The sequence below is a fragment of the Monodon monoceros genome, unplaced genomic scaffold (genome assembly GCF_005190385.1).
Source record: "Monodon monoceros isolate NGI ecotype Baffin Bay Population unplaced genomic scaffold, NGI_Narwhal_1 Super_Scaffold_13, whole genome shotgun sequence".
Classification (NCBI taxonomy): Eukaryota; Metazoa; Chordata; class Mammalia; order Artiodactyla; family Monodontidae; genus Monodon; species Monodon monoceros.
In genome coordinates, this window is record NW_021703769.1 from 76,714,571 (window position 1) to 76,739,921 (window position 25,351).

At 57.1% G+C, this 25,351-nt stretch overlaps 1 protein-coding gene across 1 annotated transcript in view; it reads right to left on the reverse strand.

Moving 5' to 3' along the window:
* Nucleotides 1-9,653, reverse strand: part of GTF2IRD1 (GTF2I repeat domain containing 1) — a 111,644-nt gene extending 101,991 nt beyond the window's left edge. The window contains exon 1 of the mRNA XM_029220892.1: nt 9,254-9,653. The gene's annotated coding sequence lies outside the window, so the exon portion shown is untranslated. The remainder of the gene's footprint in view (nt 1-9,253) is intronic.
* Nucleotides 9,654-25,351: the final 15,698 nt, after the last annotated feature.

The following is a 25,351-nucleotide window of genomic DNA, read 5'->3' on the forward strand; positions in this document are numbered from 1 at the left end:
AGAAGGGTGCCTGAGGAAGGTGGCACGGGGGCTCCCACAGAAGCTCTGGGCCCCAGCCCTGGACAGAAGTCACATCCTGAAAGACAGACCCCGACTGGTTGCCAGGGGACGAGTGTGTGTGTATCTACTTAATGGGTCAGGACTTCTTTTTGGAGCGATGAAATGCTCTGAAATTAGACCATGGCGAACACTGCACAACTTTTTGAATATATGAAAACACACTGCAGTGTACATTTTACTTTTTTTTTTTTTTCGACCGCACCGTGCAGCACATGGGATCTTAGTTCCCTGACCAGGGATCGAACCCGGGCCCCCTGTAGTGGAAGCACGGAGTCTTAACCACTGGACCACCAGGGAAGTCCTGAAGTGTGCATTTTAAAGGAAATAATTTTCAAAAAAAAAAAAAAATCCAACATGCTAGAGGAAGAGAACAAAGTCCCTAAAGGCACCACTGAGCCCCAACCCGAGGCTCTGAGGACCTACCCACAGGCTTCTTCTTGGGGGGGATACATAAACCCCTCTTTGTTTACGCCTCTGTACTTGGGCTTTCTATTACCTGGAGCCAAACACGCTCCTAACTGGTGGTCTCGTCCCTGTGCCACCCGCCGGGACTAGAGGGGGCTCCGCACACTGGGCGGCATGTGTCTGAGGCTGGTGGTCAGGACTCAGCTAAACGTCAAGTTCCTGGGCACGGTCGCTGCCAGCGGCCTCTGGATCACCACACAGATGTGTGCACACGCACGTGCACGCACAAAAGCGTGTGTCTAAATAATCCAGGGGATTAACTGTTCTGAGGCTTTACACTTGTGCTCTCTCCACACGCGCCAGCTGCCCTTCACGGAGGGGGAACCCCCCCAAACTAGTCTGCACACAGTGCCCCCCACCACCATTGCCATTACCCCCCGGATGTCTCTGAGAGGCACAGCCAGGCCAGCAGAGGCAGCAACTGGGGATGAGGGGGTGAGCCTGTGAGAGCTGGGATGGAAGGGTGGAAAAGCCCCTTGACCTTCCAAGGCCCTGCCCCAAATGTCCCGGCACCCAGCTTGCTTCTAATTCACTTAACAAGTTGGTACAGGACGCTCACTGTGTCAGGCAGCGAGCTGGGGGCAGGGATGCAGAGGGACAGGGCAGCACGGCCCTGACCCATTGGAGGGAGACAGACAAGTACAAGGCCAGTTGGAACACAGCAGGCGAGGGGCGCTGAGCTGTAGGAACACAGAGGAGGGGCACCTAACACAGACCCGGGAGGGGACATCAGAGAAGGCTTCCGGAGGGAAGTGACATCCAAGCTGGGACCTGCAAGAATTAGCCCAGTGAAATGGATGGGGAGCGGTAAAGCGTGTTTAAAGGAGAAGCAATAGCGCATTGTGAAGCAAGACGGGAACGCAGCATGTTCTGAAAACTGCTGAAGCTCATCATGGCTTTCACAGGAACAGGCAGGGCCTGGCTGGGAGTGAGGCAATCAGATGAAGGTCTTCACCTGGACCCAACACAAGCGTCTCCCCCACCCCGCCCCAAGTTGGTCCCCGCGGAAGACCTTCTGGAGTGTCATTTCCCATCTCTGGACCCTTTCCTACACTGCTGCCCCCACCTCGCCCCACCCCAGAATGCCCACCCCAGACTACTCCTGAATCCCACCCGTCCTCCAGTCACCTCCTGCAGGCTGCCCCCAGGCCCACTGGAGAGTACGGTGGGGCCCATACCCCTGGGTAGCCCAGCACCAAGGTAGGGCTTGGCATCGGGACACCTGATCACCCACCCCAAGGGTCTGAGAGGTGGACACGCCAAGGGGACTAAGCACTTCTACCCCTGGGGTTTTCCCAGCTTACAGAAACAGAGACTCAGCACAGCCCACGCGCCGCGCGCAGAGTAGGCAAGGGCAGAGCAGGGAATGATGGCGGCCAGGTCCTCTCTGGGCAGGCCTGGAGCTCTCCAAGGGCCAGCCTCTGGGATCATCGTGTGACAAGTTGAGAAAACACTCTTCACTGGGATGGGGACCAGCTTCTCCCAACTGAACACGCGGATCCTCCCAAGAACCCTGTCACGCAGGGATAACCACACTCATTTGTTCAGATGAGGCTCAGAGAGGTAAAGTCACTCGTCTGAAGTCACACAGCAGGTGAGGGGTAGAACTGGGGCTCCAACCCTTGCCTGTCTGGTTTCAAAGGCTCTGATGGTTAAACGGCACCCTGCTGGGAAGTGGGGAAGCTCTAAGGAAGCCAAAGGAGCCCGCCCCCGAGGAGGGGCACTGGCCTCCCACCCAGGGCATCCAGGAGCATCTCCCTGCCCTGGATGAGGAGCATCTCCCTGCCCTGGATGATGTGCAGAGAACAGAGCATCTGAGGCAGTGGCTGGCTCCGGGCGGGCGGCTGGGCAATGGACCAGGATCAGAGGGAGGATGTGGTTAGCCTATCCCCCCAGAGGGCTGCACCCCCCAGCCAGGGTACACATGGAGAACAGGGGCACCTAGCTCCTTCCCAGAGGCCCTACCTTTCCCAAGCTGGGCCTCTCTGCTGAAAGCCACCACACCTGAAAAACCAGCTCCTGGATAAACATGAGACACCAGATGGGCCCAGTCACAAGACCCCCTTGGAGCCCGCCAGGACCACCTTGGAGCTGGCTGGGTGGGTGGGCAGGCAGGAGTCCTGCCTGCTCCAGGGAGCCACCCAGGGGCACCCGAGGGCCCTTCTGCACAGGGCTAGCCTGCCATGGTCCCTCCACCGAGTACAGCCCAAGGGTGGGATTCAGGGGTCCAGCTTTTGAGGACATGGGGGAGGGGACAATGGTGGGGTGGGGGGGGCAGCTGGCTCATCAATGACTTCCTCACAAGAAACAGTTAAAACCCCCCAAATCTCTCAAGACACCCATAGGCCATGCTGCTGTCACCCACGGTGCTCCCTTTCCTTAGGAAGCCACGACCCCTGGGGGGGCCCCCCCTTCACTCAGGGACCGCCATTCATGAGCCCACAGGCAGCGCTGCCTCCATTTTCTAGACGGTGAAACTGAGGCTCAGCAGACTGGCAGTCATCCAAGCCACGCACAGCAGGCAGGCGGCAGAGCTGGAATCGGCCTGACCAGAAGCTTGTGACCAACCGAAATCTCAGTGCTGCCGTCCACACGGACATTCAGCGCATCTGTGGATCTCAGATGTGTGTCAACCAACGTTTTATCCAGAGCCCTAACAGGTAACTTGGATAGAAGTGGCCCTACTCCAACTCAGAGGGGGACACGGGGTGCTGGAAGCCCGCATGTCCCCACCTCCTTCCCCCGCGGGGTCCCGTGCCCTCCGGGGCTCTGCAGAAGCCCAGCGGCTTGTGTGACCCCTGCTGAGGCTCACGCTGGCCCTGGAAACCAGATGCTCTGTTCTGTTCACAGATGACCAGGCCGAAGCACAGAGACGTGGTGTCACCCTCCCGAGGTCACACAGTCCCATTCTGTCTGACCCTAAATCAGGCTCCTGCCTGCCCTCCTTCCATATCCGCTTGTTTCAGGAAAACACAGAATTTGTATCCCAAACTACAGAGCTGCAGAAGTGGAGACCAGGGACTCACTGCCAGAGACCCCCAGACTCCTGGGGGAGCGGGGCACACAGAGACGGGCAAGACACCACCGGGCACAGAGAGCTTCCCTCCCTTCAGGTTCACCCTCTGCCCCCAGAGCATCAATTGTCCAGGAAGCCACCTGGTCATTGGGCGGGTGGAAGACTGCAGCCCTGAGGGCGGCTGCAGGCAGGTGTAATTTCATCGGGAGCTCCCCGTTTGTGCAAGTCACCAGAAACGGAGGATGAAATTCCAGCTCTGCGGACAGAAGTGTGCAGCGATCCTGGCTCAGGGTCAGCTCTCAAAGCGGGTGGGGAGGGGGTGTCTTTGTGAACATGAGGAAAAGATACCCCCTCCTCTGGGCGGCCCCAAGCCGGAGCTCAGCTCTCCTCCACGAGAAGAGTGGCAGAGCTCTGTGGTATAGCCGTGCCGTGGAGTACTACTGAGCCACCAAAAGGACCAGCTCCCGATGCCCCGACAATGCATTAGGTGGAACGGAAGAAGCTAGACGCAGGCTGCATACTGCGTGATTGCATTTATATGGCGCTCTAGAGGATGCGAAGCCATAGAGACAGAAACCAGATCAGGGGTTGCCAGGGGCTGGGGGAAGGGAGGGGGCTGGTTGCATACCGGCTTGAGAGAACCTTTGGGGGGGATGGAATGTTCTACGTCTTGACAGGGGCTGGGCTATGTGAATGCATGCATTGGTCGAGTTCCTTGGACGGCACACTTAAGCCCTGGGCATTTCACCAGATATTCCTCATCCCTCGACAATATACATGATAACACGTGGGGTGAGCCCTTCCTACGTGCCGGCCTGAGGCTGGATGCCAGGACCTGAGACCCTGCAGACCTGGTGCCTCTGCAAGTTTCTCACTAGCTTGTGGAGTGACCGACGGATGGATGGACAGATACAGACCCCCCCATAGGGCAATTCTGCCAGTAGCCAGAAAACGTACCTTGAGACCCCACTAGACCCCACCAGCAAACAGGCCTGGCCCTGCCCAAGCCTCCAGGAGAGAAGCAGCCTGAAGAGTCTCCTCCAGCTACAGGCCAGGAAGGGACATGGCCTCAGCTGTCCCTCCTTCCCCAACCACACAGCCAGGCCGGGCACCTAGGAGCTGCCCAGGACCCTAAGCCCTCAAGCTGGGACCTCTCGCCTCTGGCTTCCCACCCCGTCTCCACTCCAGACCTGCAGCGGTGTGACCCACCTACCCCTCTGTGGAGCCTCCACCATGCAACACTGAACCCCCCAAAACCACAGCACCACCATCGGGCTCAGGCAGAGCGGGGGCATCATCGCCACTTCACACACACACAGCCCGCTGGGGGGAGGGGACATGGGTCACTCCCTGGCCTTGGGCCCTCCCGTGACATTCCAGGGGCCGCAGTGCAACACAGGGGCTGGGGCTTCTGCCTCGGATGGTGGCATGGCGGCGGGGAGGTAATTCCCAGCAACCAGCGTGCTGTACTCACCTGGCATCCCTTTAAAGGGACAGCCCCTCAAATCTGTGACCAGCCCACCAAGGACCCTCCCCTACCAGGGGCCCCAGAGGCGCAATCTCCAGCCTTGGAGGGGGGAGCACCAGAGAAACAGCCTCCCGGGGCTCAGGCCTGGCTCTGCAAATCCTAAGTCGGTGTCAGACAGGGCGACCCCGGCAACCTCCCTGCTCCTCCCAACACTTCTTCATACACTGTATGGACCGCAGTGGCACAGAAGACTCTGAACACCAGGGCCTCCCAGCCTGGGGATCCCTGAGGCCCCACGCTGCCCAGGCCTAACAGGAGATCTGGACGCTTGGACCCCAGACAGGAGAAAGCCCAACCGAGGAAATCAGAATCGCCGCTGCCTGATTCAGACTCGCTCTAGACCATCCCCCGACCCTCAGGTTGAGTCCTGACCCCAACTCCAGGCCCCAGCCACACCCTGAGTCCCTCCCTAGCCCCCAACAGTCTCACTGCCCAGAGGCCGCAGCTGAAAGGTTGCCAGAAAAAACACAAGACCCTCAGTTCAGTCTGAACTTCAGGTAAACAGGAAGTAAAGTTTTAGTGTCATTGAGAGCCCCAATACTGCATTGTCTGTTGCTTATCCGAAATCCAAATGTAACTGGGTGTCCCTCTTTTAACTGGCTAAATCTGGCAGCCCGGAGCAGGTGGTCCTGAAGGAGGGAGACAGGTGGGCACACAAATAGCTGTGGGTCAGCCAGGCCCAGCTCAGGACCAGGAGGGAGTTCGGAGCGAGAGCTCTGCTCCCTGCCGGGCACACCCCCGCCACTCACGCCAAGCCCGTGCCTGGTCAAAGCAAAGCCTCACCCCGAAGTGCAGGAGGGCTGTGCCCCATGCGCCATCCTCCCCCAGCGCTCTGAGCCTCTTTGTGTCATCAGACATAACCCATAGCACGAAGTCTGAACTGACGAAATATCAACCCCAGTGAGACAGTCCCAGCCAGACATCCTGCAAATGAGGAACCCGGGCGCCCAGCGAGGCTGGCTCCCCTTGGGACTCACCTGGACACCCCAACATTTACACCCAGAAGTCTCCACTGTCACCCTGTCACCAAAGGGGTGACATGCCACTGTCTTCGGACCAGGTTTGTCTCCTTCACTCCTCCCATATAAAACAATCCTCCCCACCTGCCCCTGCTTGTGAATTCCTGCCAGGAATTCCCTTCCAGTCACCACAAGGGGTCACATCTCATAGGCCCCACATCCTCCCGGGGGATCCCGAGCCCTCGGTCCTGGGTCTCGCTCTGCTCTCTGGGACTTGTGAATTAACCCTGCAAGTTCTGTTCCCAGTGCCCCCTGAGGCCTCCACAGAACCCCTGGAGCTGGCACACCCTCCTGGTCTGTCCCAAGGAACCTGGCTCTGTCCTGGCTGCAGGGCATCAAAGAGGGAGATGTCCGCAAGTGGCTGAGAGTCGGAGGATCAAGAGATGCTGGATGGATGACGCTCAGGGAGCAAAGCCCCAGACTCAGGTTTGGGGGAGACACAGGCTGGGGTGATGGGGTGAGGAGTCTCCCAGAGGATGTGGGGCAGGAAGCTCAGGAAAAGACCCTGGGATTCCAACCATTGTGGGAACCTGCCCCAGAGACGGGAATTCAGGAACAACGCGAGAAAGCGTGCTTAGCAATTCGGACCCTGGGGCAGGACTTCATTCATTCATTCACTCAACAAGTATTTGGGGACCAGCCCTGGGGCACCACGGAACCAAAAGCAAGCCTCAGTCCCCGCCCTGTCCCTAGTACAATCGGGACGTGTAACTCTTGATTAAGATCAATGTTGGGACAGGGGAAGGACAGAATGTCATGGGGACACAGAGGTAGCACCTTGGCCAGTCCTGGGAAGGTCTGGGAAGGCTTCCGGCTGGAGGACATGACAGCCAGCTGAGTCCTGACAGAGGAGAGGAAAAAGGCAAATCCTACAGCTCTTATCCCCCATCCTCACCAAGTGGGGCCATTTAAGGAAGCCCTGCCCCTGCAGGTGGGAAGAACCTCTGAGGTGAGAGGAACGGCACGTGCGAAGGCCATTCAGGAAAACTGTAAGATTGCAGGTTTCAAAGAATGGGCCCAGGAGGCAGCGGGTGGGCAGACGAGAGCCAGAGGACACGAAGCAGAACCTGGAATGAGGATGGACCAGCAGATGCGGTCTGTGGTTCCAAGGTCACGCTTAGGACACGAGAGCCCCAAGCTGTCACCCACCACATCACCCTCAGATCCTCACCCGGGGTCTCCAACAACAGGGCCATTACCAAACTGGGGACGCCCTGGCTGCTGGAGACAGGGAGGCTGTAAGAACAGCTGTCTCCGAGACCCCTATCATTACGTCTGCCTTTCCGTCTATTTCCAAGCATCAAGCAACTGGAACCACGTCAGAAGGCTAGCCAGCTCGGGGAGACTGCCTTAAACGAACAGATGAAGCACACTGCAAATAAATGACCCTTCCTCCAGCATCCAGAGAACGGTCCTCTTAAGTAGGTTAAGCCTGCCCCTACAATGCTACCTTCCCAGACCCAGTTTTGCAACCTTTTCCCCCCAAGTCCACCCACATTTTGAACGAGTGGTCAGTGAGTGGCGGCCGAGAACCAACCCTGCCTCGCTTCCTCCGCTGGGGTCCTCTGGGACCGTTTGAGTCAGAGCCACAACTTTCTAGGTCACCCTCGGAGCAGGGTACAGAACGGGGTGTGGTCTTAAGCTCCCCACCTCCCAAAAGCAGATTGGGGGCTCCGACATCCTGTCCCCTTGGGGCCAGGCCTATCCCTTGGTCCACAGGTCCCTGTTCAGAAGAAGGCAGAGGGTACCCCCCACCCTCCTGGACCCCTACTCCTGATGGCCACCTGACCACCCCCATCCTTTCTGCCCTTGTGCCCGGCCCCTCCCTGCCAGCAGTCACCAGCCTCCCCCCCACCACTGCCTCTCACTCTGAATAAATAATCGATGTCGATGCCCTTACCCTTTGGGAATGACGGTGCTGAAATAAATGTGCTGCTCAGAGGCACCTCCCCAGCCCGGAGGCCCCAGGTCAGTACCAGGGAGCAGCAGTCCTTGCCACCGAGCAACCAGACACACGAGGGAGACGATGACCAGAGGGGTCAGAGCAGCTTCTGGCCACCCCTTCCTTCTGCTGTGGGCAGTAAGAGAAGCCCCCGCAAATGCCCACTCCCCTAGAAGCTGTCCGGGCCTGCCCCACGCCCCACATCAACAGCACCATACTCCACCCAAGACCATTGCTTTCCCCACGTGCCGGGCAAGGAGACCCCTACATGCCGAGCTCCCTCACTTGGGCTATGATGTGGACACAGGAGCCTCCCAGCCCAGGTCTAGTCCTGGGAGCCTGGGTCACAGGACCAGATGTCCAGGGCTCGAGCCCCCTCCAGCAATGCCAGGAGGGCGGAACTCTCAGATGCACTGTCCCCCTCTCACCTGGGCCCAGGCCGGGGCATCACCCCTCTCCCTGGCCACAGGCAGGGGCTGGGGAACCCAGGAAAGGCACTAAGCCCATCATACTCAAAGCCCATCCACACCCTATGGCTGCTCCAGGGGCCTCCCCACCCTTCTGCGGGAACTCAGAGACCACCCACAGACAGAGCATCCCCAACTTGCTCCTCTGAAAGCTTTGCGACCTCCACTGCCATCCTCTGAGTCTCCTTCCCCCCACCCCACGAGGAGCTCAGCTGCCACCACTCAGGCCAGCCCCCTCCCCAGGGACCCCAACAGGAACCACTGTGCCGGGGCAGTCCTGCCTGGCTATCCTGTTCAGTCCTGCCTGAACTCAGCCTATAAGTGGGGGGCACCGGCCAGGAGACCGGCCCAGCCCGAGAAAGGCGGAGGTGGGGGGAATTGGGGGGCGGGGGCCGCGGCCTTCCCAGCCCCCTCCGCTCCCACACTGGCGCCCGCCGTCTGGGCAGCACAACTGACCTCATTCGCCAACTGCAGCAGCCTGCGGGCGCCCGCTGCCCGCCCCGGGCGCCCCTACATCCGGAAGGGCCGGGGAGTGACAGCTCCCGACTGCCACCCCCTCCCGGCAGGTGGGGGCGGCCGTCCCTCCCCTCCCCCGGCCCGAATTATAATCCCAGTCACGTGCCTCCCAATGCACCCAAAAGCCGGACCCAGATTCTGTAACACCTTGAGGGGGAGGGGCGGGGGCCCCGGGGGGGGGGGGGGGGAGGAGAGGGGAGAAGGGCCTCGGCGCCCGCCCCCCGCAAAAGTTTCTCCTACCTTGGAGGATCCCCAAGCGCTCCTGCCAGCGGCGCCCCGGCCCCGGCCCGCGGCCAGGACTCAGACTCCTGCCGCTGCCTCCTTAATTAATCCAGGAGAATGGGGGAAGGAGAGGCAGAGGGAGGTGCGGAGCGGCGGAGGGGGCGGGCGGGAGGAGAGCGGGGCGCTGGGCGGGGAGGGGGCCCGGCGGGGGCTCTCGGGCCGGCCGGGGGGCTGGCGCTCGGCGGCCCCCACCCCCGGCGCGGGCTGCGGCGGAGGGCGGGGCGCGGCGCGGGGAGCGGAGCCGAGAGCGGGAGCGCAGGGAGGCTCTTTGTTCTGTAATCCCAGTAAGATTGCCAGCCATTCGCCCCGGCCCTAATCCCAGCCCCGCGCAACACCACCCTCCATTGGCTGCCATTTACATACGGGATTAGCCCGCCCTGCCCGCCCCGCGCCCCAGCCTGGGCACCGCGGGGGGAGCGCCGTGTCCCCGCCCCGCGCCCGGCGCCCTGAGCGCGCTCCGCCGCAGCGCCCGCCGCCATGGTGGCCCGCAGGAGCCCCCTGGCTGCCCGCGACGCCCCTCTGCCTCCCCAGGTCAGGCCGCTGCGGATTAGAAAGCCGCGGCTCGGCCCCGGGAGACCCGGGCGCAGGAGCCGGGCCGGAGGGTCAAGGTCACTCAGCGGGCTCCGGGAGGATTCCCGGGAGACACCGGGGCCCGGAGCGACCGTAGGCCCGGCGCGCCACGCGCTGGGGAAACTGGAAGTGCAGCGGCAGGTCACCCCTGCCGTGCCCAGGTTATTTCCCGGTGGCTTGGCCCGGGTGCCTCTTTCAGCCTTTGTCCCCTGGGATGGAAAGGAAGGCAGTGACATGCTGAAGGTCACAGCAGATGCAGTTGAACACGCCAGGTCCCATCTTGTCTGGGCAGCCCTCCTGACTCCCCCCTTCCCCTCCAGGGCCACCCCCTTCCCCTCCATACCAGCCGTGCTAGGATTCAGAAGCACACCTCCGATCCTCTGCAAAGCGTGCATCTTAATTCATCACGAGGAGCACGATGGTTCATGGCAGTGCCCTGAGCCCTGTGCTAGGCCCTTGCTATGCTGGACACTGTGGGGAGGGAAACAGACCAGGTAGGCCCCAACCCCAGGGAGTGCCTGGCCTAGATGGAGGGAGTCAGATTGAGAATCTACTAGGTCCTAGCAAAGCCCACTGGGGCCCTGCCGGGCACACAACGGGCCCTTGGTAAAGGCTGACCTTGGCTGGCCAGGTGTCCCCCTGGCAGGCTGTGTCCACACTGCCCAGCCCGAGGCCAAGCCCAGAGGGCCCCTTGTGCCCATTGAATGCCTTGCCCACAGAGGGTATCAGCCAGAGCAGGGGATTGGGAATGAGGCCACAGTCATGCCCTCTATCCCATGCTGCCCCGGCCTCTTGGGAATACTCTCTCATCCTCCTTGCCACTGGGAGGCCTGGGGACACCTTGAAGCACCCTGTCTTGTGGTCCCCCTCAGACTCACATCCCCACCTGCCCTGTGCTGGCCCTGGTGTGGCAGAGTGACTAAGGGGAAGGGCCAGGATCTGGAGCCTGACCAGGTGACATCAAATCCTGGCTCTTACCACCGTGTGACCTTGGGCAAGGCAGTTCACCCCTCAGAGCCTCCATTTCCCCCTTCCTGCAGCCTCTCAGTGAACCACGGTGTGGTCTCTGCAGGTAACAGTGATGATGGGCACTGCTAGTCAAGCATCTACTAGGCACCTATATCCACTAGGCATAATACCTAGGCTATCACCATTCCTTACATGAAGCCTGCAAGGCAGTATTATTGGCCTCATTTTATAATGAGATGAAGTGACTTGCTTAGGGACATGCAGCATGTGAGTGGCATTGCTGGGACCCTCTCCATAGCCCTCATTCTGCCCACTGGCCTATGGTCCCTCCATTACATTTGCAAAGACCCATGAGGTTTTGGGGGTTAGGCATGGCCTCAGTGGGCCCAGCTAGGGGAAGCTAGTCCCAGGAAGGGCTGGCTGGCTGAGCTGTTGGCTTCTGGGCAGAATGCTTCCTGGACCCCAAGTCCAGGGGCAGAGTGCCAGAAACCTCTGGACCCCGGCGGGGGCCTAAAGGATCCGAGGCTTGGTGTGTGCTCAGGACTGCCCTCTGCAGGCAGAATCCAGAGCGGCAGACAAACAAGTGGAGTGCTGGGAGGGCATGGCCTGCCTCTGGGCTGTTCCTCCACGTGGGAACAGCCAGCCTCACTTCAGCCTCACCCAGGCAGAGACTGGGGGCTGTGTGATAGAGCAGAAGGCCCTGCCCCTCTCAGTTGCGTGTGACTGGGGTGTGACAGCTGGCTCCACGTTCACTGGCTGTGTCCTAGGCCAAGTTAGTTGCCCTCTCTGGGCCTCAGCTTCCTCATCTGTAAATGGAGTCAAGATAGTCCTTTCTTAGGAACGAAATTGGGTCATTTGTAGAGAAGTGGATGGACCTAGAGACTGTCATGCAGCGTGAAGTAAGTCAGAAAGAGAAAAACAAATATTGTATATTAATGCATATATGTGGAAACTAGAAAAATGGTACAGATGAACCGGCTTGCAAGGCAGAAATAAAGACACAGGTGTAGAGAACAAACGTATGGACACAAGGGGGGAAAGTGGGGGGGGATGAATTGGGAGATTGGGATGAACATATATACACTAATATGTATAAAATAGATAATTAATATCTCTTAGAACTTGCTGTATAAAAAAATAAATTAAATTTAAAAAAAAGATAGTCCTTTCTTCATAAGATTGCTATGAGGATTAAATGGCATGCAATACAGGAAAATTTGTTGGTTTCGGGCTTCCCTGGTGGTGCAGTGGTTGAGAGTCCGCCTGCCGATGCAGGAGACACGGGTTCGTTCCCCGGTCTGGGAAGATCCCACGTGCCGCGGAGCCGCTGGGCCCGTGAGCCATGGCCGCTGAGCCTGCGGGTCCGGAGCCTGTGCTCTGCAATGGGAGAGGCCACAACAGTGAAAGGCCCGCGTACCGCAAAAATAAATAAATAAATAATAAAAAATTTGTTGGTTTCATCTAGGGGGCAAAGTCAGACGTGGAGTTTTTGCTTGGACTGCTTTTCATAAGGAGGTGGGGATACTAAGGACAAGGTCATGGACACTCACATTTCTGTCAAGTTCAATTCCTTCTCCTGAGAAGGACAGCAACACCTCCTTAAGCAGAGAGGGGAGTTTGGTTGAGAAATCCTTGCCAGTGGCTTCTTTGCACCTACAGGAACTTCTCCTGCCAGCTTTATGAAGCGCCTTTGCACTGGCCCTGCCCCATCCTCGCCCAGGCCTGGCCAGGTCCCCACTATTACAGAGATGTGGAAACCAAGGCTCTTCTCTCCACCTTCCTCGTAACTCTCTCAGAGCCACAGGATTGCTCCCATGACAAAGCCCTTTGCACGCCCTCGTTCACTTGTCTCATTTCACAAGTGGGAATGTAGGATGGTTGGTCATTTGTGGAAGTGACGGTGCGTCTGGGCGTCCTGTCTCCCCATCAGCCCAGGAACTCCCAGGCAGGAGCCGGTCTCTTCTTCCTGGCCCAGTGTGTTTGATTCAGGGTCTCTGACCAGCAGACTGGCCACCCGAGAGACCTGCCATATGGACTCTACCCTCTGCACCCTGGGGGTTTGGGCCCAACCTGGATCCCTGACCTCCTTGTGCATTGTTTCCTTTCCCATGATTTGGGCCACTTCTGGCTCCTTGTTCCTTGGAGGTGAGACTCCACGGGGTGGGGGTGGGAGTGGGGGATAGAAGGACAGCCCAGCCATCTCCATCAAGGTATCCCTTTTCTGAACACTGGGACAAGCCCAGAGGGAGCCTGGGGCTTGGCCGCCCTGGATGTGAACACAAGGGCCAAAGGTGAGGACGGTGAGCCCAATGCTCTCATCTTACAGGTAAGCAGCCCGCAGTACCGAGAGGGGAAAGGGGAAGGATCAACCCACAGCAGCCCAGTGGCGAGTGGCAAGCGAGGACCTCTGGACTCCCAATCCCCCCAACGGCCGTTCTTTTCTGCCATCTCCGTGGCTTTCCTTGGATCTTCAGGAAGAATGATTTTATCTGATAATAACTATCTAGTCTTTAAAAATGACACTTGAATGGTTTCTGGATTTAACTACTCCTATTTCTCTCCAGAGCAACCTATCTCTTATTCCATCATGGAAACCAAAGGGAAAATAGATTTGATGGATGGAAATGTGCTTTCAAGACAGCGTGCAGAATCCATAAAACAAGGTCAGGCAAGGTGAGCAGAGAATCTGTAAGCCTAGATGTTGAATGTTATCCCTGTCAGCCAGGGTGCTCAGATGGTGCGAGGGCTGCGCAGGAGAAAAGGATTGGCGATGGGCTTGCTTGGGGGTCCCAAGTCTGGGACCCAGATTTCCAACCCCCTCCCCCAACAAGGGGCCATCCCTCAGGGCTCCAGGCATCTCCTTTCATCCCCTGCCTGGGCCTTGTCCCCCCAGATTTTTCTTTCCACGGCTCATCCAGAAGGCTAAGGGCAGAAATCATCTCCCTTCTTCCAAGCTTTCCAGACCCCAGAAAGCAAAGCCCTAGTACTGGGATTTCGGGCACCCTGGCAAGCTGGGGAAGACAGCTGGGAGGCAGGGAGGTCTTCCTTTCATGACACAGGCAGCTCTGCAGCCCCAGCCTCCCAGGCCCCCGGGGTTTGGCCCTGGTAAGTAGGGTACGGCCACGCGGGCCAACAGAAATAGAATATGAGCCACAAATGCACGCCACGGAGGGAATTTTAAATTTCCTAGTAGCCGTGTTGAAAGAGTAAAAGAACTAGGTGAAATTCATTTTAGTCGTATATTTGATTTAACCCAACACACCCAAAGTGTGTTCAACATGTAATTTTATTTTTTTGCGGTACGCGGGCCGCTCACTGCTGTGGCCTCTCCCGTTGCGGAGCACAGGCTCCGGACGCGCAGGCTCAGTGGCCACGGCTCACGGGCCCAGCCGCTCCGCGGCACGTGGGATCCTCCCGGACCGGGGCACGAACCTGCGTCCCCTGCATCGGCAGGCGGACTCTCAACCGCTGCGCCACCAGGGAAGCCCCAACATGTAATATTTTTGAAAATTGAGATATTTTACATTATTTTCCTTATACTAAGTCTTTGAAAATAGTGTCTATTTCACACTTAAAACACATCCCAGTTTCGGCCAGACAGACTTTAATATGTAACTAGTGGCCATGTGTTGGAAAATGCGGGTCTGTGAGGTAATTTTCCAACCCTTTTTAAGTTGCAAAATCTTTTTTTCCAATAAACTCTTGCAAAGAAGCTCAGTCCATATGCTGCTCTGGATGGGAGCAGAAGTGGAGGTCCTGGAGCTGCCTCGAAATTCCCTTCATCTGCTGATTCCTCTGAGAAGCCCCTGTAGACCCCCTGCCCCCCGCTTTCCATCCCTCCCTTCCCTGCTCCACAGAGCAACCATTGAAAAATACTAGTAATAACAATAACGTGGGAGTTCCCTGACGGTCCAGTGGTTAAGACTAGGTGCTTTCACTGCCGTGGGCCTGGGTTCAATCCCTGGTTGGGAAAATTAAGATCCTGCAAGCCACGCGGCACAGCCAAAAAAAACCCCAAACCAAAAAACCCCCCAGTAACTTAACATTTACTGAATGCTTACTCTAAGCCAGGCGTGGTGCTCAGCATCTTCCATCAAGCCCATTCTGTGGAAGAAACAGGCTCAGGGAGGTACCTGAGAAACACGGTCAAGGTTACGATTCCATCATCCCACCCAGAAGTTAGGCTGAGGCCGCCGGTGAGTCTTCCGTGGCCCCAACTTCGAGTATGTGGGACAAGGAGGAACAGAGCCTTTGTCCCTCACATCATCCCCCACGAGGGGCCCCTGCTTCTCAGGTCTTGGCCCTCCAGCACCCCACTCCCACCCCCACCCCCAGCGGGAACCAGGCAGCAGCTCTGCTAAGCAAATTTAGAGTTATAAATTAGTGAAGACTTAGAACAACTTCAGGGCCAGAAAAGGAAAAAACAAGGGGAAAACACTTCAAAGCAACTTCCCCAGAAACTGTAGGAAAAGAGCAAAGTCAGTAGAAAAGCTCTGGGGGGACTTCCCGCTATGAGTGTGTGTCCATGGAGGGTGCGGGGAAGAGAGGACCCGGAGAAGCTGGGCGCCCCCCCTCCCTGCTGGAAGTCTAGCACAGCAAGAACTGAAGCTCAGCTGTGTTGTTTGGGTACTTTCTTTTCTCCAAACCTCAGTTTTCTCATCTGCAGAGGGGGTTTCTAACATAGCCCAAGGCGTATAGTGAGTTGAGCCCCACAAGGGCAGGGACCAGGTGAGACAAGTGGACAAGCTGGAACTGGGGGTCGTGTTGTGGCATCTTCCATCTCAGCTCAGCTACTGATGGTGGGACTTGGGCCTCAGTTTCCTCCCCTGTGCTTGTTAAAAGCACAGGTCGGGCTTCCCTGGTGGCGCAGTGGTTGAGGGTCCGCCTGCCGATGCAGGGGACATGGGTTTGTGACCCGGTCCGGGAAGATCCCACGTGCTGTGGAGCGGGTGGGCCCGTGAGCCATGGTCGCTGAGCCCGCGCGTCCGGAGCCTGTGCTCCGCAACGGGAGAGGCCACAACAGTGAGAGGCCCGCGTACCGCAAAAAAAAAAAAAAGCAGAGGTCCAGAGACTTCCCTGGTGGTCCAGTGGTTAAGACCCTGTGCTTCCATTGCAGGGGGCAAGGGTTTGATCCCTGGTTGGGGAACTAAGATCCTGCATGCTGCACGGTGGCCAAAAAAAGAAAAAGAAAAAGAAAAAAAAAGCGCAGGTCCAGACCCTTCCTGGAGATGTGTTGGCCCGGACACCAGAGGGGTCGGGAACTTTACACTTTAGAACCCAGTCCTCAGGTCTTTCTGATACACATTCAAGTTTGGGGATCACTAGCCTTCATGTTCTCCAAGGGTCGCTCAGGCGCTGGCATCTGTGGTTTGCCCACACTCAGCCACACAGTTCCAGCCCATAGCCACGTCCCCTGTGCCACACGGCACTCCAGTCTGGCTCCTCCTTCACAGGCTGCCGGTGCCCAGACCAGCAGTCAGGACAGACATCTGGCTGGGCCAGATCAGCCCTGCGATGGGAGAGCCCTAATTCCACACCAAAGCGCCCTCTCTGTAGCAGGCATCCTTTAGACCCACTCTCCACCTGCCCCTGGGAGCTCTGAGCCAACAATGAACACAAAACGATGTAGTGTGTGCAGCAATGAAGAGGCCCTGTGCACTGGAGGCAGAGGGGCACCCAACTCAGCCTGAGGAGGAATGGGGGTGGCCGAGGCCACGCTCTCGGGTCCCATGGGAAATAGTAAACCAGCAGCCCCGTCTGGCATCCATGCCATTGGCCCACTGGTCCAGGGCCTCAGCACATGCTGAAATAGTCCTTTCCGCCCCAGGATTTTCTGCTGCACCCCCAGGAGAAGACTTATCACACAGGGTCTCCCTGTCTCCCCCATCAGCCTTCCATACCACCCCATCTCCCAAGGGGAAACCTGGTCCAGGCCTTGGAACCAAGTCTTTGCTTTTGCATCAGTGCATGCAAGTGGGCCTTTGCATACACAGTCCTTCTACACCCAACGCCTAACCAAGTCAGCTCTTCATCCTCCAGATCTCAGCCTTTCTGACCGCACTGACCTGGCCACCCATCCTGCCAAGGCTCTCAGAGCCCCTTAGGAAAGGGCAGGGGAGAAACTCTGAAAAAGTGCTCCCACTGGAATTTTACGTTGGGTGAGTGATAATTCAGTCCCTGTCTGACTCACCCATTAAAATCACGTGAGGACAGACATGGAGAGGGGTCCTGGTGTGCCTCGGGGTCCCCAGCCCTCCACAGTAGGGCTCCACAAACATTTGCTGAATGAATGAATGGATGAATGAATGAATGAAAAAGACCTCATCTGTCTGCTGTCACGTGACTTGCTGGTCTCTGTTTTCTCTCTCTCTCTTTCTCTCTCTCTCTTTCTCTCTCTCTCTCTCTGTTACTCTCCATCTGTTGCTGTCTTTTTATGTAGCTCTCTCCAGCAAAATATGCACCTGGGTCTGTTTCTATGTCCTTGTGTCTGCCCTAGCCTTTGTCTCTCCTTCTCCCGTATCATCTCCGTCTCTCTCTGAATCTGTCTCTGTCTCTCTGTCTACATCTTTCACGTGATGCTGTCTGTCATCTCTCTCTCCCTGAACCTTTATCTCTCCCAGCTCTCTCAGGGGCCGCTGTTTCTCTCTGTCTCTGTGTTTCTGTCTCTGTCTCTGGGGGTCCTCACTTCTCTTGCTCTCTGCGACTCTCTCTCCTTGTGCCTCTTGTCTCCGCCGTCCCTGCTCTCTGTATCCTCCGACTCTCCTCTCCTGGAATCTTTCAAGAACAGAGAGAGGCATGTAATTGCGTTGGGGCCGTCTCCATGGTTGCAGCTGTGGGGTAACTGAAAGATCACTTTGGAATGACCGTCTCTGTAATAGTTGCACCGTAATAGTTTCTGTGAGGCAGAGTAGGGCTCGGTGAGAGGTGGCCAGGACAGCCAGGGACCCCGGCGGGAAAGGGCCACCTGTAGCTACCAGTATCCCAGGGCCAGGCTCCAGAGGGGACACGTGGCCTTGGCCAGAAAACAGGAGGGGGGCGGGAGTGGGTGAGTGGGGAGGGAGGCCAGTCTCCCTGCCGCTACATGCCCTCCCTGCGCCTACCCGCTGGGCCCTGCTCCTGTTTATAATTTATGCTTATGATCAGAATTATCAGCAATAATGATAACATGATTATAATTGCCGAGCTGCCTGGCTCAATTGCAGCACTGTTGGTAAATATTATGATAGAAAATAGCATGAGGTCACTACCTCCCAGACCTTGAGGATGGGGTGAGGGATAGGAGGGGCACAGCGGGTGTGTGGTCCCCCACTCCATCCTCACCAGAAGAACTTCTGCTTGGCCATTTGCTGATCCATTTTAACCCCCAATGATCCTCCCCATGTCTACCTTAAATCATTCCTGCTTTCGGCTCAGCAGGAAGCACTTAGAAGCCTGCAGGCTGTCACCCCACCAACAGAGGGCTCTCCAGAGCTGTGGTGTGACTGCCACCGGGGAGGTGAGGGGGCACAGAAAGGATGGTCCTTCCACACCCAAGTTGGGTTTGACTGGAGATTCAGTCCCACAGGAGCTCGGGGGTGGTCTGAGGGGTCTTGGCAGAGGGCTAAGGGGCAGGACAGGGCCACTGCCCTGAGCACAGTCCCTGGGGGACGGGGGACATTTCTGACATGCAGAGGCCCCGCTCCCTGCCCAGGAGAAGTGAGGCTGGAGGCCCAGGGTGCGAACAGGAACAAGAACTGCATCCTGCATCAGATGTAAAACCAACCCCTTTAAGGGAGGCCACCCAGATCATCCGAGGACGGGGACGAGTTGTGCCCACTGCCACCACCCAACAGCCCACTTGGCCGAGCTGAGCCCCCTGGATCTCGGTGGGACCGGGCGCCCCCTCAGCCTGCGTCCTCCAGCAGCCTGGAATAACCGTCTGGCTCTGATGCTATTAAGTGCGTGGTTAGAAAAGATGGGTGTGCTCTGAGCATCAGAGTGAGGCTGTAGGCGATTGCACCGGTGCCCCAGGAGAGGACCAAGGTGGCAGTGAGGACGGACTGGCCCTCCATGGGCTGCCTTGTGGGTGGCAGGGCGAAGCTCCACACTCCTGTTTTATATCTGGAGGCTCAGAGGCTAAGAGACGCTTCCCAAACCCTGAGGAGCAAGGGGCACAGCTGGCATGTGCCCTGGGTCCGTCTGTGGTGACTTGGAGCCTTTCCGGACAGGACAGAGCCCGGCCGGCTCCCGGTCCTCCATGGGCTGCATTATTCATGAGCCCCACATTCCCCCCCGGGGATAAACATTCAGAAGGAGCGTTTCCAATCCACTTTCCTGCTCTGAAAATAAATGAATGAGCAGACAATGCCAGTGCACACGGAGGCCACGGGCCCAGACCCCTGAGCGTCCTGGGAAAGCTCACAGATGGCCTATTTCTGTCCCCTCACCCCGGGCCCCTGACCAACAGGGCCTGAGACCAACACAATTGGCAAGCTGGGCCGAGCCCAGAGCGGGGGTCTGAGGCCAGATGCCCCTCTCTGTCCACTTTTCCTGCCCCGGCCCACCCCCAAATCCAGGTGACCCAGGTGACTCTGGTCCCTGGTACTTGTTGGGTCCCAGGCAATTGGCACGGTCTCGGGATCCTCCAGGGACTGGAAGCTGGTCAGACCCAGAGGAACTGCCTGGGCTCCTCTCCAGGGTCAGGCTGGACACACACTTAACTGGTGCTTTTGTGGCCTGAAAAATAAATAAAAGAGGGAGCGTGCTCCTGTCTCCATTGCCTGGAAGATGCCTCCGCAGCCTCCACTCCCCCCGAGCTGCCTCTGCCCTTCTCCACCATCCCCTCGGGAGAAGCATGTCACACAGGAGGTCCTCGGCCCAGAACTCCGGGCTGGACCCTTGCCAGATAGTGCCTCGAAGATGGGAATATTAATTCAGTTGAACCCACGTCAATGTTAATTAAAAAATGGAGGTCAGTGCTCGGGGCCAAGGTCACAGAAAATGGACTTGGTTTCAACAGCAAGGGAGCAAACTGAGAATTGTCCATTTGAAGGTCAAGTGGAGACGTCGCATCATACAGGAGCTGTACCTTCAGGGCTGGGCTGCTGAGATGAGGGAGGACAGGGGAAAGCCAGCCAGGTAGCAAACTCCGAAGAATACATTCAAAGAACTCGTCAGCTCTGGTCCCTGAGGGAGGCAGAGCTGTGGGCAAACGTGTGTTCTCGCTGTACAGGAGACAAGGGGGTGTACCTGGACCCAGGGAACCAGGGTCTCACCCTTGGAATTTCCTTCTCTGCAGCCCCAGCCCAGGGCCCCATCTCGCACCAGCGAGCTGAGTGTGGATAGGATTTCAGCCCCCACCTGCCCCTCAGCACAAACTGTCCAGTCCCCGAGGTCGCACCTCCCAGGTCCCCGGAGGCTGAGGGACATTTTGAGATCTCAAAAAGGAAGTATCCTTTGGGTGACAGAATGGGACTGTTTGCTTTACTCTGGAGCAAGGAGTCAGGAGTTGCTGTGCTACTGCAGGCAAGTCCCTTTCCCTCTCTGAGCCTCTGTTTTTTTCAAAATGGGAGGAGTTATCCAACGTTCTAATGAATTTCCCTGGGCTTCATCCTAACTGGTCTGAAAGGGGCCATCTAGGGGAGAAGGATAAATGGAAGATTGGGATTGACATATACACACTACTATATATAAAACAGATAACTAACAAGGACCTACTGTATAGCACAGGGAACTCTACTCAGTGCTCTGTCATGGCCTATATGCGAAAAGAATCTAAAAAAGAGTGGATATATGTATAACTGAATCACTTTGCTGTACACCTGAAACTAACAGAGCGTTGTAAATCAACTACACTCCAGTAAAAATTTTTTTAAAAAAGGCGGGGGTCACTTAAGCCAGAACCTAAGGGAACCAAGAGATAAAGAGAAAGAGGTTGTTCAGCACTGCCCCTCGCTAGCTGTGTGTCTCTGGGCAAATAACCTCACCTCTCTGTGCATCAGTGACCTCACTGATCAAATGGGAATGAGGAACTTGCCTACCTCGAGGAGGTGCCGTGGGAGCTAAACGAATCCGTGTATCTGAATGGTCAGCACTGTGCCTGGCATGTGTAAGGCTCCACGGCACCAGCTATGAGTGCCCCCAACTACCCTCGGCTCTAAGGGACCCTATGGGGGAAGCAGGCCAGGCACCTGCAAGGACAGACACGCTGGATGTCTAGACCTGCTGAGCCAGACCTGGGTGGTTGGACAGGCTGTGGGCAGGTGACTGGGGCTGAAGTCCAGGTCACACTCAGCTCACCCGGGCTCAGTGGTGTGAGGTTGCTTCCACGGTCAGCCCATCACGCTTAGCGCCCCGGCATGGCATCTGCCCAAAGCAGAGACCCTTTCTAATGTGTTCAGAGGCCACCAGCCCCCTGCCTGCTGAGCCCTCCTGAGAGGTATCCCTCGACACCTGTGGAATCTGGGTCACCTGCCCAAGCTCCCGGAGAGCAACGTCCTCTTCGGAGATACCGTTGGTCCAGGCCTGTCCTACCCGAGGCCCTGCTGGACCCGGCGCTTCCTGTCACCGCTGACGGCCGAGACTATCTCTCCCCAAGCTCTTGGTCATTTCCAGCCAGCTGTCCCCACGCATCCAGGACTCTGGTCTGTGTCATTTTCTGCTCTATGTCTTGCGCCCAGAAGACCGCCTGAAGAAGTGCAAGAGATGTTCGTTCATTGAACGAGGGGTGAGTAGGCCTCTATAGGCCCTGGATCTGCGGTGCTGGGCCCCCTGTCCCTGGGGCACCATCTTTCACCTTGCCTTGTGACAGGTCCTCTGGGGCCAGTGCAAGGCCATCTGGAGCTGCCGCCCAGGTGGACGCACGTGCCAGGGCCAGCCGGGCGCTCAGCCCTGAGGCTCCAAGGTGGGTAGCCGCCCGGCATCCTCAAAGCGCCTTTGCCTCCCAGCATTCTGTTCACCTCTCCAGGCCCAGCTCTCACGTCGCTGCCTCCAGGAAGGGGTCCCTGATCTCAGGCTGGTCAGCTGCCCCTCTGGGCCCCCGTGGACGCACAGCACTCTGCCCCTGCTCAATCAGGTTTGCAGAGACTTGAATAAAGAAGAAAAATAAAACCACATAACACATGCTTCTCTTCCTGCCTGACCCAGGGCTGGGGCCTGCTACAGAACTGCAGAATGAAAATGGGGTTGGGCGTAGGTGAGGGGGGCAGGTGCTCATTGTTCAACAAGCAAGAAAAATGTGTCCTTAAAGGTACTAAAATATAAAACTTTCCCTTTCTTCCGCAGTCTCTCTTTCGACTTATCATGGTGTTTTGAAAAATTTGCTATTTTTTTTTTAGAATTTATTTATTTATCTTTAAAATTAATTAATTAATTAATTTTTGCTGTGTTGGGTCTCTTGCTGCGTGCGGGCTTTCTCTAGTTGCAGCGAGCGGGGGCTACTCTTCGTTGTGGTGTGTGGGCTTCTCATCGCAGTGGCGTCTCTCATTGCGGAGCACGGGCTCTAGGCACGCGGGCTCAGTAGTTGTGGCTCGAGGCTCTAGAGTGCAGGCTCAGTATTTGTGGCACACGGGCTTAGTTGCTCCACAGCATGTGGGATCTTCCTGGACCAGGGCTTGAACCTGTGTCCCCTGCATTGGCAGGCGGATTCTTAACCACTGCGCCACCAGGGAAGCCCAGGGCCAGTTTTAAATGCAGCTATAAGAGCGCTTAACTCATATGTGGAACCCCCGAGTTTACGCAGTTTATATCATGACTTGTACATGCCTGTGTATGTCATTCTTACTCCAACAGGTGGAAACATGGCACAAAACCAACTCAACTGTTTTAATTTCACTTTCCCACACACATGCGTTCAACCAACTCCCTCTCCTCTGCCTTATGATGTGTACGAAAGGACCAAAAGGAAAAGAAACTCTGAGTTGCCCTACTTATTCTTCTCCTTCCATGTCGTCATTTTCGGCACGAGTGGTTGGCTAATGCGGGGAAGTAACGGATAAGGAAGTGTATGATAGGGTTCCTTGGTCCTTTGTGATTCTTAGAAGTCATTGCCTTCTTTTCTGCATTCGAAGCAAGTTGTGGTTTGAACAGAAAGCAGGGCTTCTCGAGGTTGTCAGCAGCCCCCTGGTATGACACGCTCACCTTGTACTTGCTTCGAGTCTCCTGCTCTTGACGGGTCCACTGGAATTTCATGCCCGACGGGCATCGCCTCCGCTGTGGACCATGGTGGCACAGAGCACGGATACGAACCAGGTACCTCCTCTGTTCCCACGCATGTTCATTGTCCTGTTGGAATTCGCTTACAAAACACACATTCAGTGACAGAATTATTAAGAATTTTAAGATGGTCACAGCAGAGCATTTAACTGAGCGTGGAGCCCTTCTGAGCGCAGGGCCCTGTGTGGCCCAGGAGGTGGGCCCTGCCAAGGGGAGCGCGGTTTGCTCATCTGCCTGTTTACACATCATCAGTGCACACCTGCGGCGCTGGTTCTTTTTGGTGACCAAAGGGAGTGCGCAGCCCTAGGGGCTTTCCTGGGGCCCCACCCTAAGGCCAGTCAAAGGCATCAACCCCCGCCTGGTCCTCCTCAGGGGCCCAGACTTTTGTTTCAGGAGCCCATTTACTGGTCCCTTCACTCCCAGCGTGTCTTCCTTCCCAGAAACCAGAGACCTGTCTCCCGACCGCTGCTGCCCGTGAGCTGTGCAACGTTGGCTGGGGTACCTCCCCTCTCTGGGTCTCATTTTCCCTGGGGTGAGAGCCATGATGCTGTGGCTGCCTGATCCGCTTTGTGAACTTGCCATCAGCCAGGCCGGCAGGAGGGAGGGGTCTTTCTCTCTTGCCCACCTCTATGTCACACTCGGGTATGTTATAAGGAACTGTCGGTGTTCACGGTCACGCAGGCTGGCCCCCTTTCTGGGGTGGGGGGGTGTTCATCCCAAAGTGCATTGGTTTCCTACCAGTTGGAGTTTCTGCTGACACAGCTGTATTTTCAGTGCTGGCATTGTGCTTGTATTTAGGTCAGGCCTATTTTAATTCCACTGGGACGAGTGCTGGGCTGAGACCGCCTTCTGGGGCTGACACAGAGGAGTACTGGGTTGGTTCAGACGGGCTGGGCTCCTGAGGCTTCTGGGAGGTGGCAGAGGGAGGAGGTGGGGAGGTGGGGAGGGGGGCGGGACAGGGCAGGTGGCCTTGGCCCCAAACCCTGGCCCACCTGAGGCCCCTCCACCCTATTCCTTCTTGGTGGGAACCCCCAACACGCATACTTAACTGCTAAGGAGGAGAGAGACTCCTGGACTGAGCACCCAGGGACATGGTTTCCATGCCACCAACGTGCAGTATGATTTGGGCAAGTGACGCCCTCTCCTGCCTCAGTTTCCCCACCTGTGCGATGACCACCTGCTTGATGATGCTAGCCAGCACGTCTAGGTCCTCATGTCCCTGTGGTTAAGAACCCAGACTGGTGTCCTCGTACAGCCACTTGCTAGCTGTGTGACCTTGTCAAGTTACAGAACCTCTCTGCGCCCAAATGTCCCCATCTGAAAAATGGAGATAAAAATAGGACCAATCTCATGAGGCTGTAGGGAGTGAGATGACAGAAGGCACAGAAAAGCGGTCACGTGGGCCCTGCCTGGGACTCGGGAACTGCTCAGCGGGAGGTAACTGGCGGTGGTGTTATTTCATTACCGACGTCAACCCAAGGTGCCCCTCAGCTCTCAGCCCCTCCTAGGCCGAGGCCCGAGCCACAGAGGCTGCATGCTCATTGGCATTCTGACCACCAGCATCCTTACCCAGCCTGAGTAAACCTACCCCGCGTCTATCACCAGATCTGGTAATTAATACCCTTGACGGTTTTTATTGGAATGAAGCAGGACCTGCACATGACTTGCTTTTTAATTAATAACCAGCCTCCCTCCTCACTCCCCTCCCTTCCCCCTGATGTCCTTGAGGACAGGTCGGGGTGGGGGACCCAAAGTCACCCAGGCCAGTTCGGCCATCTCTGGAGGGAGGGGTACATGGCGGGGCCCAGGGAGGTAACCCTGTGATTATTTCTGACACTCCCCCCTCAACGTGCTCTGTGCAGAAGGGCTGGATCTGGGGTGGGGGGGGCAGGCCCAGGGGAGGTCCCCAATGTGGCCCCCGACCTTGGGGTGCATGTAGCCCAGGATGGCTAGACCCACAGACACATCACTTCTAAGAGCAGGCGCTACAAGGGGTGTCTGTGGAAGAGCAGAGGCAGAGGTAACCAGCCCGGCCTGGAGGCTCCAGGAAGGTGCCTCTGAGCCGCTAATGCTTGGAGGATGACGTAGCTGTCCTGGTGGGAAAGAGGAGACACTGCTGTCGCAGGATGCAGGCTTGGCGGGCGGGTGAGGCCGGGTGATCAGACAGGATGCTCCCTTGGCTGGAGTGCCGGGGAGCCCTGAGGACATGGTGGGAGATGAGGCTGAGGGACCAGACAGGAAAGGCCTTGAGCGCAGAGCTGAGGTTTTATCCTCAGGGCAACGGACAGCCTCAGCAGGTTATATACAGAAGAGTGACGGGGTCAG